The sequence below is a fragment of the Pinus tabuliformis genome, chromosome 4_1 (assembly GCF_031772625.1).
Source record: "Pinus tabuliformis cultivar Carrire ecotype Pingquan chromosome 4_1, CPIR1, whole genome shotgun sequence".
Lineage (NCBI taxonomy): Eukaryota > Viridiplantae > Streptophyta > Pinopsida > Pinales > Pinaceae > Pinus > Pinus tabuliformis.
Window position 1 is genome coordinate 324,632,892 of NC_142303.1, and position 6,000 is coordinate 324,638,891.

Genomic DNA, 6,000 nt, shown 5'->3' on the forward strand with positions numbered 1-6,000 from the left:
CACATAAAACTTGACATAAAATTTACTTGTTTTCAATCACAAACAACATACCCTGCACATGAAGAAATAGACAAGCATGTGTTTTAAATCTGTAAATAAAATTAGCACAACAAAACTAACATTCAACTACAAATCAGAGGGCCATAAAGCAATATCTTCTAGTATCACCTCAAACTATTAAACTATCTAAGGCACCAAAATCTAGTCAATATTCCCTTGTTTTTATGAAGGTCATTGCAGTTGATGGCACAAATCGTTCAACAATTTAAGAATATGATGTTATTCATTTCCCATAAGGGTTGATTAAGCTCATAGTAATAAATTCCCTAACATGAGAGGGTTGGACGTGGGAGTGGTTTTTGGAACAATCACTAGCTACAACAACTAAAAAGAGTAAGGAGGAAAGAGTTGCAACATAAAAAAAGAAGGCAAGAACACAACATGAGCCAAGTCCCTCCATCTTGGGCAAAATTGGTACAATACCTACTAGTAGTTCTCCTCCAAAGAGGATAGTTCGACCCTCACTAAAGAGGAAGTCCCTAGGGAAAAATTAGCAAAAATAAGAAGAGGAAGTTGTAGTGCTAAGAAAGGAGACTAACCCACAGAATGAACCTAGACTCTCGATTCCATGTGACAATGAAGTGGTAGTCAATGGAAGCTCTCCCCCAAAGGGATAGGTTCAGTCCATGCAAACAGGGAGGACTAGAGGGCTTCCTAAAGTTGAATTCCCTAAGAAAATAAGGACACATCCATTAGAAAGGATGAAAGGAGCCAATGAAGGTTAAGACAACCCCCCTTCTATAACATAAAAACTAATAAGGGGAGATGAAGGACAGGAGAAAGAAAGAAACTCTTGCTACAACACAAGAACTAGCAGAGGGTGAAGAGAGAGAAGAAATACCTATTTCCATACAAGAAATAATTGGGGGTGAAGACAAAGAAACTTCCTTTGTTGTAATATAAGAACAAGTAGAGGCTGGAGAGGAAGAAATGACTTATTCTAAAGGCAAAAAATTAGAAGAGACACATGTCACAACACCAAAACCAACAGAATGGGAGGAAGAAAAGAATACATCTACTATTACAAAAGAACCAACAGAAAGCGAGGAAACATAAGATGCCTTTGCTGTGACACCAGAACCAGTAGAAGGCGAGGAAATAAAATATACCTCCATTGTAACATCAGATATAGAGGAAGGAAAAGTTACTCTTGTTGTGTCACAGGAACCAGAAGGAGATATAATGGCTACAACACATACAAATGAAGTTGTTCCTGTTGAAATGGAGGACAAAGGCTAATGTGGCACATAAATTTTTAATTCACCAAAATTTGCAGAAGGAGTGATTGAGGTAGATAATATTGTGAATCTCTTGGAGCACCTAGCCCAAGTGGCTGAATATCTAAAAGAAAATGAGAGGTTCAAAAATCCCCCATAGGTATATTATAGGGATATTGAAACACAAACATAACCTCAAGAGGAAATTATGTATGTTGATGAGGAAACTTAAATGGAAGAAGCTAGCCTCCTGTATAAGAAGCTAAAACCTAAATGATTAGTGATAGTGACTATTGGCTAAGGGATCAAATTGCTAAATGGAAGAACCTAATTGAATTTTACAAGAAGGGACAATGAATTTGATATAGTATCAGAGGGATATCTACAATCTGAGACATAAATGGGTCGAATAGTTGGTTAGCCATCAATCCAAGTTAGAGAAGTGACATAAGGACACAACAAAGGCTACAAAATTGCAAGAACATGTGAGAATCATTCTAGAGCAAAAGGCACAAATGAATTATATGATTGATTATATTATTGCATGCATAGAACCCTTGCCCTATTTATTCATTATAATTGAGTGAAAGGAACCTTCTATTCAAATATAAATCTATAGTAGCAAGAAAACCTTATAAGCTGATATCAGAAGAGAAATTCTTGAAATTGTACTATGAAAGAAATAACAAGGCGAAGAACATGTTGTGTGAATTGTATCAACACAAAATGCTCCTTGAATTTGAACCAAAACGGAATTCAACCCCTTTCATTTGTGACATATAGTTGATGGTGTTAGGGTCCTATACTTTTTATAGGATTGCTTGATTATAGCCGATCATTATTATGTTTGAGATGTTGTAAATAATATTTCATCTTGAAAATTATTTCCAAAGCGACACCAAGTATTAAGATTTGAGGAAATATTTTGCATAACAATGTTTGGATTAGATCAGACTGTAGGTGTTTTCATCATAAATTGCTCGGAAGCAGCTTTCCAATGGTATATCCTGTGCTCAAATCCTATTCCTGGATGAAAGGATAGGCTAAAAAAAAGTTTGCACTTCACGAAGCAGATAAAGGCTCAAAAACTAATTCTGCTACAATTTTAAATTATATTTGCATCTATCCTTTGTTAAAAATATTTTCCCCCATTATGAATATGCCATATGATTTTTAACTCTAGCCTTAATCTATTATTTAAATTCCTAAACCTTAGTTGCATTTCCGTAAACCCAAACTCTAGCCGCATTCCCATTTGGTATTATACATTTAACTCTAGTCATTTTCCCATATCATTAAACGTGCTCACATAGTCCTTTGTAATACATTACAACGTAATACATTATATATAAACCCACTACCCCGGGGCATAAATTGGGCCTGCAGGCCACGTGTCGCCATATCGCACCATCCTACAAAGACCCGTAGCCGATAAATCCCGCAGTCAACCCCCTCCTACGACCGATTGCGATTAAATCTCGCCCTCGATAAGTCCCGCCCCCGATAAGTCCCAACTCCCGATAAGTCCCAACTGCCGATAAGTCCCGACCCTCACAAAGCCCCGCAGCTGATAAGTTTGGCCCTCGATAAGTCCCAACTATCGATAAGTCCTGGCCCTCGATAAGTCCAGGTCGTCGATAAGTCCCCCTGTCAATTGCCCCCACTGATTGCCATATCGCAATCAACGATCACACCAATTTTAACTCCCACTCCTGTGTACTCCCTTCCCAGTTGCAATTGCGATGTGGAAATCCTTGACTGGATGCAATATTTTATAGAATGGATTTAACATATTTTTCATCTCCACTCCCTTTGAAAAAGCACTGCGAAATATATTGTATAAGCCTCAGTACTGTTGCGATTGCGATAAGGAAAAGGGTCGTGTGTTTATAAAAGCTCCTTATCTCTCAATGACCCAAATCAAACCTTACTAGATCAACGATAGAGGAAGACTTCAGACCCCCTTGAGCTCCATTTCAAATTATTCAAAGAGGGTTCTAAACTCAAATCTACGTGTCATCCTCTTCATATTTCGGACCCCCCCTCTCATACATCACTGTAGCACCCTCGCCCCCTCTGAAAAGCAGATTCCTTTGACTTTCAAACCCGGCTCCACCTCCACTTCATCTCCTGACCTCCAGTCCTCAGCTACCACGTGGCCCCTCTCGGAATCCATTCATAGTCTGAAAGAATCGGTCCCCCTAGCTCGCTTTTAACAGAAAAAACAACAACGAAAGAACATAGAACAACATCGCATTTTCAGCATAATAGTCATCAAACAAAACTTAGTGGGAATAGTGGGAAAACGAGACACATCTGCCAGCATGACAAATAACATTTCTCTTTTAAAGGCCCAGTCACCACAAGAATGCCCAGAAACAACATCAACACTCAGCCGACTGATATTTTTTAAACAGTCTAGCCTATTTTTATACTTTTGTAATAAAATATTGAATTCCTTTTCAAGATATTTGTATAGATATTCGTAACAAATATTGATATTTTAAATCAATATATTTTGTAATAAATTTATATAAATACTTCATCATTTGAAGTAATACAGGTTGGTTTTTATGCAAAAGAACATTATTGTACATTGCTGAAGCATCAACAGTTTAACCAGTAATACAGAAAGCTCTTTCACAAGATTCTTGTGTCAAGTGGTGAAGTGCATCTATCGTTCTATGTGTTTATATTTCTCTGTTTATCACACATATTTGTTTCTTAATCTGAATGATTCAATAGATAATTAAAGGATAAAATTTGTTTAAATCTACACTTTTTTCTTAGCTTTGAATAATTTCCATGTTTTCTACTGAACTTTAAATATAGAATTTAGGTAACAATGCTCTATATCTAAAGTGAATCTTAATTTGTTCTTCCTTCCCCATCTCATAAACTAAAAGAATCCAATCAGTTTGGCTACCCTGCCCTGTGAGATCTATCTGTAAACATTGAAATCGATCTGTACTTTATGAAACAGACTCCATAGCCCAATGGTAATCTAGTTATCAACCAACCATTCAAATACAAATCAAACCTTAAATTTCATAACTAGCCTAATATTCAATACAAGAAAGTTAAATCTTACAGAGAGAGCCCTCTATGAAGCTGGTAGGGCTAGATCTCAGATTCCAGAGTAGGTTTGTGGTTACCTTTGCGATTTTCTTTTGCAACCTCAGAAAATTACAGAGTGCTAACAAATGGATTTTACATCATTCTTGCAAAATCAATCACATTGAAATACTGATCAGTTCATTGCCAAACAAAATCAAAGCTATAATATTTGAGTATAGAGATATTATTACAAGCCAAAATCCATTCTTATTAACTATTTTCATGGGTTAATAATCCCAATTACTTTGAATTCTTAGAGGTCAATCAAGAGGAAGTCATTTCTTATTGCATGGAATGAATAGGGTTCCTAAAAGATGATGAAATGGAAGTTTGTAGCTAAAGGTGGGAGCATGCCATAGAGGACATGTAGATCAAAGATGCCTTCAACTACCTCAATATCAAAGTAGCACTATAATGAGTTAAGACATATGTTAGATGCATGAAGAGATATGTGAATGCATGGGTGTTCCTCAAGTTCTATTACCTAATGATATGGATTCCACCACCCCGGTATCAATTTGATTGAGGTATAGAAGAGAAGAAACAAGCCAAGTGTTGGAGGGATATTGAGGAGGATTGTGGATATTATCCAACACATGGTCATGCAAAAAAACAATTTAGCATCAACAACCTCCATCAAAGTTTCTTTCATCAAGGCTTTGACTTTGAGTGATTAGCTGCTTGCATGAGGACATGCAACCTCTTCAATGTGGGGGAGATGATAAGTGTCTGAATTACCACCTTTTTGCACCCATCCTTTTCCTTTTTTTATCACTTTTTACCATCACCTTACTCACCCTTTTTATCTATACCTACTCATAATGATTTTTTTTTCTTAAGGTACAATTTCTTGCAACTCAAGTCATTTTAATGGATGCAATTCAAGGAAAAAATAACCCTTTCACACTTGTTAATGAAGACACATGTGAGAATTGGTGCAAAGTAGGTTACATGTACTTCATAGCTTCTGCAACATTGGTTGCATTGCTGCTACACCATGCTTTGGTTTTTGCAACACCAAACAAGATGTTGCAACACAATTCGATTTGTTATATTATCATGCTCTATTGTTGTAACACTAGACACAACACTGCAACACTAGTTAATTTGCTACAACATTGGTTGTGTTACTACGATATTGTTCTATGTTGTTGCGACCTTGAGAGGATCGTTGTTACAACATCTATGGGACTGTTGTTAGGACACCAATAGTTGGCCATTTCTATAACTCCAAACATAGTGGATTCACATTACTATTTTGTGTGGCCATTACACTAATTGGTACAACGATGGATGCATAAAAAATATAGATCAATTAGCATAGTGGACATTGAGAGAGGAAAAAAATGCAATGAACCAATTCACTTGATGGTAACTACCTATGTTAGCATGAATACCAATCTAAATAAATGCCAAAGGATCAATTTGTACTCCTGTCGAGCTTACTCCATATGTTAGAAAAAAAATGAGGAGTGACTTGAGGATCTTAGATCCTCATGTTTGTCCTTAACTCTTTCTTGCTTAAAATAGATTATGTATTTTGTATAAATACCACTACTCAACTTGAGTAGAGGGAAACTGGATAGTAAATAAGTCAATCAACAAC